This window comes from Protomyctophum bolini (genome assembly GCF_963924005.1).
Source record: "Protomyctophum bolini genome assembly, chromosome: 6".
NCBI lineage: Eukaryota > Metazoa > Chordata > Actinopteri > Myctophiformes > Myctophidae > Protomyctophum > Protomyctophum bolini.
The window spans coordinates 20,900,119-20,915,388 of NC_137867.1; the positions used below are offsets into that span (position 1 = coordinate 20,900,119).

A 15,270-nucleotide genomic window follows, 5' to 3' on the forward strand; every position below is an offset into this window, starting at 1 on the left:
CTAGCACCTTACCCTTCTCATATATGTTCACTGTGTTGTTTTTATACTGTGCTGAATAAATAAATACAAATACAAACTTGCCCTGTGTCAGTACTTCTGAGTGACAGCGTCTACACAACATGCCATGTCAGCAGCAGACTGACGGCCTGGCTGGAGGAATTATAATGCAGTGACCTTTCTTCTGGTACAAAACTCCAGCTCGCAAAAGTCAAATACTTAATTAGTCAAGTACCTAATTAGTATTAGACCTAGTCGTTAGGTGTTGAAGTTTGTTCGAATTGACTTTGATGGCCAGTTAAAGGTAGTGTCATACCTACAGTATGTTTAAATAATTTAATTTTGAGGCCATAAAACATCCCTTTGTCCTACACATTTCCTAGCAGATATGGGACATATATGGGACATATTTTGACAGGATGATTTTCATAGTCTATGTGTCCGGAGTAGCTTTGAATGTTTGTGTAAACACAAACATTGAAGACAAACTTGAGGACGCGGATTGGCTGGAATGAGATGATGTATGATGATAAGAGCGCCCCTCACTTCACACGGGTGTGATTGTTTTTTAAATTAAAACCACACAGTCCTCCTCTGCTCCACCACTTTCCACATGGCATACCTATTTTGGGCATGTCAAACATAAAAAAAAACATTTAAAAAATAGTCAAAAAAAATCTGAATTGAAAGCTCACAATACGCCACGATGCGACACGCTGTGAGCTTGTATTGTCTATTTTCATTATTCATTGCATGACAAGTGAACAGAACCTATAAGGCAGAACAGTGGTCATACTGACATGGTTATACTCGACAAACAATGTAAAGGCTGGTGAAGGTAAGGGCAAGCAGCACTCTCCGCTAACGATGAAAACGGTTAACGAGCAAAGGAAGCAGAGAAATAATCGGTGACCTTGGTGCAGGCAGGGTGAAGAAAACAGATTATAATGCATGCATGCACTCGCGCACGCGCGCACACACACACACACACACACACACACACACACACACACACACACACACATACAAACACACACACGGCTGAGAATGCATGGAGAGATGTAAAATGGAGGTAAATATTAGCACAGCCAACAATTGTTCTCCTCAGCTTCTGATCCCTCCTCCTTGAGGGCCAACATTTGCCTTGTTTTGCTGCGACGCGCGTGTGTTTGTGTGCGTGTGTCCTCTCTGTCTGTCTGTCTCTTTCTTTCTCTCTCTCTCTCTCTGTCTCTCTCTAGGTCTTACTGATGAGAGTAATCCCTCTGTATAAAAAAAGGAAACTAATTAGAACCTGGCAACTACCGCCCCCTTTCCATCCTTTGTTTCATCTCAAAGGTTATAGAGAGATTCATTCACAAACAAATCAACAGCTACCTTGACGAGCGTACACGTAAACTGCTGTTTGAAAAAAGTAAGCAACACAGCCTCAATACCAGTGGCTAAAACAGGCCTGAAATCCAGCTTTCAGGAGGTCAAAGGGGGAGAAAAATATCACTTCAACAGGTGTTTTATATTTGTGATGATATTGATTATTTTGTTTCGTTTTTCAGTACACAGCTGAGTACACAGCTTTGTGTGTGTGTGTGTATGAGCACGAAATGTGATGATGTGTCCGGAATGTGATGATTTGATTGGCTGAGCACGGAATGTGATATATGATGATGTATGATGAGAGCGCCCCTCACCTCACTGCACACGAGTGTGTTTTATTTTGTTATATTGATTAATTGAATGCATAGGACCCCAAAGGAAACAAGGACTTTTTTTGGTCTTATGCTTTTAGACCAAGTGTTTGACTGTACTCGTGCTGCATGTTTGCATTTCTGTCTAATAAAGTATTCAATCAATGAGTCAATCAATCAATCGGCATCTGTGTCTGTCTCTGTCTGTCTGTCTGTCTGTCTGTCTGTCTGTCTGTCTGTCTGTCTCTCTCTCTCTCTCTCTCTCTCTCTCTCTCTCTCTCTCTCTGTCCCTAGCTTAATTTCTCTTTCCTGGAAGGCAGCACCTGCTGAGGCAAAACTCTTGTTTTCAAAGTCACCTTTAAAACGTGCCTTTCAACATAAAAAAAGCAAATCACTCTCATCTCTGCCTGGCCGTGCTTTTGTTTGCCGCATGTGTGCGCTTGTGTGCATGCACGTGCGTGCGTGCGTGCGCGCGCGCACACACACACACACACACACACACACACACACACACAAAAACATGTTTATATTACTCTCCTAAACATTTTGCCAAACATCACACACACTCCTATCCTCCTAGTCCAACTGCGCTTGAATGGAGATCATCTAAGTTATTGAAGTACAAGCTTTCAATATGTCACACTGTATGAACACTATACATTTTCTGAATGTAACAATATTGCACGTGTACTCCATTAATTTCAACTGCGCTTGAATGGAGATGGTGTCTAAGATGTTGAAGTACAAGCTTTCAGTGAGAGGAAAATGTCATAATGCTGTTATTATTATGTTTACTGAATGTCAGGGGAGAAACCATTTTGTTTCTTAGTGTGCTCATTGTTGTTGTCTGAGCAATTTATACATATGACATATTAGAAACAGCTTCCATCCATCCATCCCTCTTCAACCGCTTATCCGTAGTCGGGTCGCAGGGGCAACAGCTCCAACAAGAGCTCCAGACCTCCCTCTCCAGAGCAACATTAGTAACTTCCTCCTGAGGGATCCTGAGGTGTTCCAAGGCCAGTGAGTCGATGTGATCAGTCCATATGCGCCTTGCTCTGCCCCAGGGTCTCCTCCCAGTGGGACGTGCATCGAGGACCTCCCTAGGGAGACGCTCGAGAGGCATCCGAACCAGATGCCCGAAACACCTCAGCTGGCTCCTTTCCAGGCGAAGAAGCAACGTCTCTATTCCGAGTCTCTCTCGCATGACTGATGTCACCCACCCGTCCGAGAAAACTCATTCACTTATTCTTTCCTTCATGACCCAGACGTCATGCCTATAGGTGAGAGTATAGGAACGAAGATTGCTCGATAGAGAGAGAGAGCTTTGCCTTCTGGCCCAGCTCTCTTTTCGTCACAACAGTGTGGTACAGCGACTGCAATGCCGCCCCTGCCGCTCCGATTTTACGACTGATCTCCTTCTCCGTCCTCCCCTCACTCGTGAACAAGGCCCTGAGATACTTAAAATCCTTCACCTGGGGAAATGTCTCATTCCCTACTTGGACTGCACAATCCATCGGTTTCCTGCTGAGAACCATGGCCTCAGATTTAGAGATACTGATCCTCATCCCAGCCGCTGTACACTCAACTGCGAATCGGTCCAGTGAGACCTTGGACCGATGGTGCCATCAGCACCACATCATCTGCAAAAAGCAGTGATGCAACCCGCACACCCTCTCCGCCACGACTTCGCCTCTCACAAACAGGACATGTGACAATGCGCAGCCCTGGCGGAGGTCATAGAAACAGCCTGTGGTTGTTGTATTACCGTACACAGTATAGGATATATCATGTTTCTTCTTATCTGTGTTTTCTTCTGGTGCCAGGCCTGCATACAATGCATGGCACTGACCACTGGTAGCTTTCACTGTTTTCACAGTATTGACATACTTGTCATGTACTACTACCATTGGATATACAGTATATATATATATATATATAATATATATATACGGCTCTGCTCTATAACAGACCGCTGTCTAATCAAAGCCTCAGAGCACTTGGCTGCGCTGCTTGGATTTTATGCTGTATCCAACATGACAGCCATGTCAACCACACAATGTCATGTTATATACAGCTAAACATTGCTCTCAAGAATTTGTTTTTTACAGTAGATTCATGAATGTTGTGAGCTGCAGGGTAGTCGTTTGTTGGTTTCCTGTGGTCTATAGTGTGTTTGGTCATGTTTTGCTCCGTGTTGCATCTCCTTCTGTTCTCTATTCCGTTTTAAGAATTCCGGGGTTGAAAGATACAGAGAGACGCAGTCTAGAAATTGGAAGTCATGCTTCCTAATCCCCTTGCATTTGAATACAGAGGAAGGGGGTACACCACACACACACACACACACACACACACACACACACACACACACACACACACACACACACACACACACACACACACACACACACACACACACACACACACACACACACACACACACACACACACACACACACACACACACACACACACACACACACACAGAATATGGAGGAACAACTGTGGCCGTTTGGGTTCATCCCAATGTGAAGCCGCTAAACAAGAAAATTATTCACGCGTAAAAGTACATTTCCTGAATATTAATCAGATATCGTCTGAAGAGGGAGGGAGGGCAAACAGGATGATGCAAACAAAAAACAAAAGAGCTCAGCTGCGGGAATGGAACGCATGCTGGTGGAGCTGTAAGCCCCAGTTATACTTGGTTGTGCAACTTGTGCATCGTACCGCACACTGGAAAAGGCCCATCTACAACAGAGTTTACAGATTAGGCTATTTTCATTACTTGGTATCTAAGTATAAATCAGGCTGTAGAGTGTGGGCTATAGCTAGAACACTAGGTTCTGAACAGAAATACACGGTCAGACATCCACGTGCGTCCATGTGGACATAATGATGTCATAGCAGATAAGACGTCGGGCGGTCATTGTTTTTGTGCGTCATCGGATTGTCTGGAGTGAGGAAGTCAGCGAGGAAGATAGGGAAGACACACAGCAGAAGTAGAGGAGGGAGAGTGTCTAGACAGATGAGTAGAATTCTAGCTATGCATCCTATTCTCTATAGTAGAATACAGTAGAATACAGAGCTATGCATGCTATTCTCTATAGTAGAATACAGTATAATACAGAGCTATGCATGCTATTCTCTATAGTAGAATACAGTAGAATACAGAGCTATGCATGCTAGTCTCTATAGTAGAATACAGTATAATACAGAGCTATGCATGCTATTCTCTACACAGTCCTGTTTGACTTCTGTGTGTGGCTTTCTTCTCTATTCTCTATAGTAGAATACAGAGCTATATGCATGCTATTCTCTATAGTAGAATACAGTAGAATACAGAGCTATGCATGCTATTCTCTATAGTAGAATACAGTACAATACAGAGCTATGCATGCTATTCTCTATAGTAGAATACAGTACAATACAGAGCTATGCATGCTATTCTCTACACAGTCCTTCTGTGTGTGGCTTTCTTCTCTATTCTCTTTCCCTATTCTAACTCATTTTGAGAGCTTGCACACAAAGTAATCCCACCAACTCTTTACGCCTGCAATTATGTTATGTGACATTGAAGTAGATTATGATGGTCTGATTTATAATCTATTCTACTATTGAAAAAATGTATAATCAGCTTTTCAGTTTCACACACACACACACACACACACACACACACACGCACACGCACGAGCGCACACACGCACGCACACAGCCACACACATGCACACAGGCCTTATTGTGGTTTTACACATTTCAATGAGGCCGGTTCTCCAGTCTCTGGGGTGTAGACAGACAGACAGACAGACAGACAGACAATATGGACTGTCCTCTCATAGACATTTTATCAATAGCTTGTCTACACAAACACATGAAGATGTGCTCATGAAGATGCGCACACACAAGGGCCATTGTGCATGAGCATGAACAAGAACACACACACACGCGCGCACACACACACACACACACACACACACACACACACACACGCCTGCGGTCAGTCATGTACTATAGCAAAGATCTCTAATTAAATCTTCATGGAATTCCCTTGTTCTTATTAAGATGTACAGATGTACAGCGGATACAACGTACTGCTTTAGGGATATACAGTAGACCCCACCCCACACACACACACACACACACACACACACACACAGTTGCAAACGCTCAGTGAACACACTTCAACACACAGCAAATTCACAAAACGATGTGAAGATTATGTGGCCGCTAAACCTGCATAAATAAGACAAAGGTAAATTGTACAAAAAAAGGTAGTAGTTCTCAAAGCGCCCACAAACTGTGCTGCCAAGAAAATAGCATCTTGATGCTCCAGCTATTTGCACATATTTAAATGAGGTAATATGCATGCATGCAATATTGGTCCCTATAAGGCTAAGCCATGCGAATGAGTCACCTTGCAAAAAAATCTAATTCACAAACACCAGCATCCAGAGCTAATAACCGCACGCAGTTAGAGCCACACTTATTTACATGTTCAGAGAGTGAAGCCCGTATAAGGTGTGTCATACCCATGACAGCAGCAGCATCATTGTATACTTAGACAAAGGCATCATCATGCCAGGCATGCTTGTGATTGGATATTTCCAAAAGGAGAATATCCTTTTATTTGCATTTCCTATTTGCATACAATTTCCATGTGATGTGCAGGATCTTTCAGACTGCAATGTCCAAGCATCCAACATCCTTTCAGTGGACCTATATGGAATGGATTGTGTTCTATGATGGAGCGAGTGATGTGCGCATGGCTTTGTTCTTGTTCATATTTCTTGTGGCTTTTGCCTTTATTTTATATATATATATATATATATATATATATATATATATATATATATATTATTTTTATGGAGGGACAGACAGTAGGCTGACAGGAAATGGGGAGAGAGATGGGGGGGTGACATGCAGTAAAGGCCGTCGGGATCGGGAGTCGAACAGTGAAAATAGCCGATATACAAAACGTGTTGCAATACGAAAAGTCTTGAGGTAGCCTATCTCTCTCTCTCTCTCTCTCTCTCTCTCTCTCTCTCTCTCTCTCTACAATAAAGTGCAAATGCAAATTGAAAAACTAAAAAGATGCATTAGCACAAGAATAAATGTGTTTTGCAAATTCCCCATTTATCTTTTGCCACATGGCTAATTGCAGCCAGACACAAAACATTGGCAAATTGCACTCTCACGGTGCCATCAGTGGCCACAATCCATTCCTTTTGAATTCACCCCTCAGTGAGCAAAGCCGTATACAGAGTGAAATTCAATTAAGCTGAATAGAGGTGAGAGCATTTTAATGGTCCAGCACAGCAGGGAATTAATTTATCTAGCACTGTAAACACACTCACTCTCATGCATTTGTACAAAGACAGGCCATGCCCTTACATAGACAAAAATGCACAGAAACATTCAGAACACATTTCAAGCAAATTTCATTTCAAGTAAATATTCCATAAAGTAATCCTATTAAAACCGAGAAACCATTTGCTTGCACCTATGAGTGAAAGATCATCCACCTCACTTTCTCCCAGCTTTGTAGTAGCCTACGTGTCACTGCTCTTTTGATTCTTTATATTAATGTTATTTCTTTTAGTTAATGTTATTTCTTTTTAGTTCTGGGAAGAGCCTCCGTCCGGGTTGCATACTTAGTTTAGAGTAGTCATTGGTTAGACATGGGTTAAGGTTAGGTTTAGGTGTGCTGCCCCATGGGAGGTTAGGTTTGGGTGAGGGTTTGAGATAGGTTGAAGTTGTAGCACAAATGACTAGTCTAAACCAAAAACTGTCTAAACTAAGTACTGCACCCCTCCGTCCACAAAGCCACAAGCATCAAGTCATTGAGTTCTTGAAATCCTGAGCTAAGGAGCTGAGGAATTAGAGAGAAATGGTCAAATGCAATGAAAGAATGTCCAAGGGAAGGGGGATTAGCAGGGGGGAGCATTCGGTCAAGTAAAGACATTTCTCTTTGGTGAACTCTATGTGCTTCATATTAAAAAAACAACTAACATGTACACACAGTCCCCCATTCATCCATACATCCACCCATACACAAAAACCATTATAAACCCCACCCTTTCAAAATTCAAATGATGGTGCTGTGTCATTCTTCCGACAGCACATAATTAACCCTTACTAACCCTAACCGCACGCCAAGCCACGTAGTCGGAGTAATGGGATGTCGGAATTATGGGCAGCCCCCCAAATGATACACCAAACTAACACAGTCTGGGAAATTATGGTCTCAAGTCATCACAAAGTGCAGGGATTAAATTCTGTGGGGTCATCAAAGTTAGTCTGCCTTTCACCGTCAAATCCGCCTCAATGATGTCAGAACTGAAGGAGCCAGGAGAGGAGACGTACCATTAACACCTAGGCAGATGTAAAGAGGGAGATTAGGTTAGGTCAAACGCTCTCGGAGGGGCAATTGACCTAACCTAATTGGATGGTAAAACGTGATGGATTCAGGAATGTATGAACACACATGCCGACATACACAGGCACACACACATTACGTAATACACACACACCAACACGCAGAGGAGTTAAAGAATCCATTAGTGTTCAAAAGACAAAACTTGAAAATGTTCTTCCAACCACTGTGGTCCCATGACACGAGATAAAACAGATTGTACATCCATTTCCCTTTTCCTGACCTCACAGCTCCCATGGCCTCCTCTCCCCTCTCTTCTATCCACTTCTATCCAGCTCTCTCACCACGGACAACAAGTTTCCCCTCGATACCACTAGTTCTCACACTTTGAACATCCTTTTTTTGTCTCGTCCTCTACACTCACCTTACATCATCCCTCTCTATTCCACTCCGCCTCTCCTGCCACAACCTCTTTAATACTGACACTTCATGTCAACTTCTAACATTATTTTTGCACAATCCTTTTTATCATGTCTCCTCATGCATCAACATCAAATGTTTCCAGCCTCTTCACCTCTCTCCTCTCTGTCTTTCCTCCACAACCGCTGCCTGTGATCCACCTCCTGTGCTCTCCTCTCTCCACCACCTCTCCTCTCTCATCTCATCCTCTAGTCTCCCCTCCTCACCACCGTCGCTCCTCTCCCCATCTCCTGTTTTGTACATATTTGACCTTCTGAAATCCAATGCCACCTGAATCCCGTCCTCCTCAACTCCTCTCAGCCTCTTATCTCCAGGAGCCCTCCTATTTTCTCATTATTCTAACCCTACTATAATCCCATGGCAGTGCTTTTGTGGCGTTATGCACAATTCCTTTTTCTGTCCATTCTCTTCTGACCTCTTCTGGTCGATAATGCCTAGACCTCTTCCTGCCCTCCTCTGTTCCATCAGACTGTTCCAGTCACTGGCTTATATCCCAGTGGCTGGGATATAAGCCATATTAAACTTGGCCCACTCAATTCATTCCTGCCCCTTCATCGTTATCTCATTATGTATCATTGCACCTTTCTTTTCCTCTCTGGCCTCTTGTCCATTGCTCCCTTCCTCATCTCAGTGATGCCCCTGTATCAACACCTCCTCAATATTAACCTTCTACATATACCATCCTCTCCCAATGGCTGGCACACACACACACACACACACACACACACACACACACACACACACACACACACACACACACAAAGTATCTGTCTCTTTCAAAAGAGCCTGGCTAAAAGGTGTAAAGGGAACACTAAGTGCTTTCTCCTGTCTCCATAAACAATGGCCTTAATAACTGCCTGCCTGCCTGCCTGCTGTGCTGCAGTCCGTGGGAGGCACCGATAGGAGACATAGCGTCTGTGGAGATTTATCATTGCACTATCTCTCCTTTCTCTCTCGTGCCCATGCTTTGCCAACATGAAAAGTGGGAACACGCAACACATGACAAGACAGTAAGAACAGGAGGGAACAGCAAAACAAGTAACGAATGGTCTACACTACAGTTGTTCGGAGGGCAATAGGACTGTGCTGAAAATGATTGCCACAGTTGCAAAACGTGCAATAATTAGTATTTCTATAATACTCCAGGCCAGGAGACATGACCTTTCTCGGCAAAGGCAACTTAACAATTTGATGTGAAATGAAGCCAGAGGCCCGTGGAGGCCGGGCCGGGGTGAATCTCAGAAATAAGGTCAGCCTCTTAAATCTCATCATTTCTTGCCTTCTAGCTATTCTTTCGTCTGAGGCTGGATCTTCGAAGAAGATGCAAAATGGCAAAAAACTAAAATCCCCACTAGCAGGACCTATAAGTCCTACTGCTTACATCTGACCGGAACAAATTGCCATGCTTAGAGCAATGGTTCTCAAAGTGCACCAGTACAGGTACTTCCAGGTGCTTCAAATGCAGGGACGTCCGCCCTCCAGATATATTATATTATAATATATATAACAGGTCGTTATGAGGAAGCTATCTGATTGGTTGAAACGGTTTCTAGCCGTTGATCAAACCATCACTGTTCATCACCTAATCAAAACAAAGAATTCAGCCGCTCTGTTTTCCCAGAGCGCTAGCAAACTCGGTGGCTAGGCTAGCTAGTTTCTTTGGACATTTGTGGTCGTAGTGACATCATCTGTCATCAAAAAAAAAAAAAATCTTAGTTTTAAGGGTAACTGTTGTAGAATTGCAATATTACACGAGAGCGTGTTGTTTAACGTGATTATTGCCACGACAGTGATGCGGTAGGGGAACGAGACGAAGTCGAGTTCCGCAAGCATCACTGAATTATTACAACATGGGGAACATGGTTGGTTCATTGACTGATTGACTGACTGACTGAATACTTTATTAACAAATTGCAAACAATACAGCAAGTATAATTACACATGCAATGCTAAAAGGATAAGTAAGTTTAGGACTGAAGTGTTGAGCAGACCAACTAACAATGACATCCTTAGAGCCCTGACACTATAGCGGAGCTATAATTTGGAAGGTTGAAAAACAAACTATAATCTGCTGAACTATTTGGACGGAACAGAACAGTGGTTTAGTTGTAAGACTATTACAGAATAGTCAGGAGAACTGGATCTGATTGAGCTTGCATGGTGCCAAATCAAAAGGCTTAATCGGGCTTTAAAAAGCAGCACAGCGGTCAGTCTGCAAAGCCAATAAGGCTTTGCTCTTTTTCCACACATTTTCTGTCCTTGAAGATCCGCTGGCATCACAGGCATATGCCCTAGTAACCTGATAGGAAATGTTCCCCCACTTAAATTACAGTAATGACCATAATACACTTGATTGAGCTGGCAGAAAATGACATTGTGCCTTCCGTAGCTTTTAGCCCAAAGTGCCTTACGGCTAAATTGAAGCATTATGGTTTAGCAAAGCAAGATTATGATTGCATTGCAGATTATTTCCTCATTTTGCACAGAAGGCCGAATCAATCGACGGGTGGTGTCCTCACTATATACCTCAACTTTATTTTCCCGTGTGTGCTTGGACTACAAAACATGAACATGATACACCAGAACACTTGGGTCAATTCAATTGGTTCCATTGTACTGAGTAAAATCAACGGTGAAACAGCAGAGTACATTTAGGCCTAGCGTTCAGAGCCCAGGTCTGAATTGTTCTCGACAGCTCTTCCAGGATGTAGCTTGCCTCGGAATGCACCGCAAACTCAGACAATTCAACAAATCAACAATCAAAAATCTCATTACCACAAACAATCACTGTCTCTTTCTCCCCCTCTCTCAACTCCAGTGAAAACACTGCAGGCTGGACTGTGTGAAGGGCATCTCTCTTTCTTTGTCCCATATCTCTCAATTATCCTAATAACTCCTCACTTTAAATCTTCCCTTCTCCCTTCTTTTCCTTTCTTCACTACACAGGAGGTGTAGCGAAGAAAGGAAAAGAAGGGATAAGGGAAGATCCATCTCTGCCTCTCTCTCCCAGGTGCATTACAGCCGCCAGCTGCTTTGTTGAGGAGAAATGGAGAACCCTGAGCCATCTCTGTGGCAACTCCACATACCCACCGACCCATGCAGGACCGACAGCCGTGTCAATGGCACGTCAACCATCGTCCAGACAAACACTAGATGTGGTGAAACACAAACGGGTAAAGAGAATTTACCACAACATGCAAATTTGTACATTTGTTTGCTTAACCACTTTCACCTTGGTGTCCCTATTTTGGCCATGTCATATGTGATAAACTTGCGATGCATTATAACATGTCACATTGCGACACGTTATGAGCTTGTACAGTAGATCTTATATTTTCCTTATTTGTCATAACTATACAGTACACTATAGTGCTTAATGAGATCCGGAGCAGTATTCAGAATATCTTCTTTTGAATGGCGATTATGACCAAATTTTAAACATTTTCCCTCCTCCTCTAATCTTGAAATAATTAAACAGACTTTGTTTATTTTTTGATTATTTGGGTCTATATTAGTCAACACACCAAAGTAAGCACTAAACAACTTCAAGGACTCATTTCAGTATCGGTTTCATATCACTAATGAAAGTCTGCAATCTTCTGCAAGGAGAGCATTTCACATTTCAAGGACAGAGAATAAGTCCTTGAAAACGCAATCACTTTGAAAACACAGTGGTGTCAAGTGGAGCAGGAGTATGATGATTATTATTATTTCAGTTTTGCATATTGTTTCTGCCTAAAAGGCTCACTGTAAAGAGGCCAGGTGTTTCACTGTAAAGAGGCCAGGTGTTTCAATGCCACATCGAGGACAAATATAAGCCTACCGACGGAACAAAACAGAAGTTCGACACAGGAAATTGAACATCATTATCATGTTGATAACACAGAGTCCTCACCATCATTGTATCTGTAACTCAGAGACTGCTCGCATGGAACCAATGTAAGGATCCATTTCTTGGTTACATTTGTACATTCTCAACACACAGAGCAGGAATTTGCTATCAAACTGTGCTGGAAGGATACACAGACATTCACAAATCCCTAAAGATCTCAGTAATAAATTATAATAATAACAATGTATGTTCACATCCGCTGTACAGTCTCGGCAGACAAGTCCACCACCGCGTCGCCTCCGTGTCAAATACTGTAACGGCCATAGCTGAATGGAGAGCAGCAGGCATTTTTAGGGTCAAAATAAGAGATGCCCTGAATGGTCTGCGTGGCGTTTGTGCGGCTGTGTAAAGGCCTATTATTCATCGACCAGTTGTAGTTGATGGCAATCGACTCACTGCTCACCGAAACACATCTCTCTGTTTTTTACTAATCACCGTTACGGTCGTCACCTTATCACCTAAACTGGAGTATCAATATGCCTTAAGTATCGAGCAAGAAAAACGGAATGATTTGTATTCTGTTTGAGTTTTAGCCTATGAGCTGGACAGGCAGCAGGAAAAACAATCACAACCTCCGGACAGGGTGAGAGAGGTCCACACACCTCCAGTCCGCGCGAGCACACACACACACACACACACACACACACACACACACACACACACACACACACACACACACACACACACACACACACACACACACACACACACACACACACACACACACACACACACACACACACACACACACACACACAGACAGAGGGGATTTATTGCTTAAACCTATAGTTGATTATTTGTATTTGATCATTTGGCAATAGTAAGTTTGTCAGCTCCTATGCCAATAAAGCACTGAATGGGATTGAAGAAAAACAGCAGGCCACAAATGTAAGGGCACTTAATATCCAAAATGCATTAAGTCTGAGAGAGGTTTTTTGGCCACTCCTTCACTTCTTACAACTCTAATAATATACAGTGCCTTCTATTCCTGCTAGGATTGCAGGAGTTTTGCAACTAGTTAGCCAACATCATTAGCTGGTTAATTGACAGTTAGTGAGACTAAAAATACAGTTATGACTCATATTACCCAACCAATACGAAATGCATGTGTATACTACATAATAAACATGGTAATTATAGGCTCATTTAAAAAAAAAACATTTTAAAGTGATAAGAATTTTGTTTGCGCAAGTAGTAAAATGCAGTGTCCAGTTGTGTAGGCACAGCTGGATATCAGAGTGGAACTCTGATATTAATATCAGTGGAGTCAAGTGACCAAGGTTTACTGGCTGCTTGTAGGCAAGCATACATGCTTTATTTATGAAATATTAATATGTCAACATCTGGTGTGTAGTCTGTTGACAGAGGGAAAGAGAAAGAGCGAGAGCGAGAGTGTGTGTGTGTGTGTGTGTGTGTGTGTGTGTGTGTGTGTGTGTGTGTGTGTGTGTGTGTGTGTGTGTGTGTGTGTAACATGCCCCTTTCTGGACTTGGCACAGGTTCACAATGGTACTGTGACTGTGAAAAATTGAAGTAATGCAGCTGTCAAATTAAATCAGGCACCAGTTCAGATCACACAACATACACAAAACAGCACTCCCTCCCTCCCTCCCATATGCAGTGTTGGAAAGTAATGAGAGTAATAATATTAGTTACTATAATTTTCCCAAAAGTAACTCATGTTTCAGGTAACCTGACTCCGCCAGATTGCAGAAGCTTGCTTCACACTAGTTTCACAAACTACTTCCATCTGGTATCACTGCAGCCCAATTGCTGAAGCTACTTGGCAGGTGATTGGCAGATCCCGCCCATAGCTGCCGTTGATTGGTCCTAACAACGGCCGGTTTGGTTCATAGAGAGTGGCAGAGAGTCAGTCTCAGAATCAGAAGGTACCCGGTGACGACGTGATCCGTCCGTCTACCGGGCCAGCTGGTCCTCCCATTATCCAATTTGAATATAGGCAAAACATTTTTTATCATAACATAACATAATCGTAACATTTACATGCTTTATTAGTTCGAGCACTATAGAGCGTCGCAGTCCCTCCCCCTTTCAGAACGACGAGTGGGCCAGGAAATGAAATGCAATGCATTTCTCCCATAGGATTTTCTTTATTTATTTAAAGACGGTTACGCCGCGGACAAAGCCAACTCGGATCGTGACAAATCATGACAATGAACACAATGTTTTGGGCCGAGCAAATAATGTATAAGAAGAAAAACAAAACAAAGAGTGTTGTCTCCTGCCTTTATTTTCTTCTTTCTAATGATTTGATCGGCCCAAAATATTGTGTTCATTGTCATGATTTGTCACGATCCGAGTTGGCTTTGTCCGCGGCGTAACAGTCTTTAAATAAATACTCAAAGAAAATCCTATGGGAGAAATGCATTGCATTTCATTTCCTGGGCCACTCGTCGTTCTGAAAGGAGGAGGGACTGTGACGCTCTATTATGAGCAAATATACCTGCCTTTTTGCATTCAAGTGGCCTTTTTTTTCCTTTTCTCCTGCTGTGTCTAGTGATCTCAGTGAACAGACCAGGTAGGTTGTGTTCAGTGTGTCCTATAGAATGGTTGTGTTCAGCGTCAGACATCAGCATCCAGCAGAGCAGGTGTGAAATGCACTCTTCTATTAAACTCTGGGAGGACAGAATGATGTCATTACTAGCAGCCGGCATGCTTTGTATGCACCCAGTGTTCAGCGTTGTGCATTTAAATCAAAGTAGATCAATAATAAAATGCTTATTTTACATACATTCACCAATGGCAATTGGAGAGGCAGAGAGCCACGATAAATCATTGCATGGCGATCTTTTTGTGCTTTGGCAGTAAGGACACTGTATTTGGAGAGTAGC

General features: G+C 42.8%; 1 protein-coding gene across 2 annotated transcripts in view; it reads right to left on the bottom strand.

Moving 5' to 3' along the window:
- grid2 (glutamate receptor, ionotropic, delta 2) overlaps positions 1–15,270 on the bottom strand; it is a 603,942-nt gene that overhangs the window by 467,669 nt on the left and 121,003 nt on the right. The window lies entirely within an intron of this gene.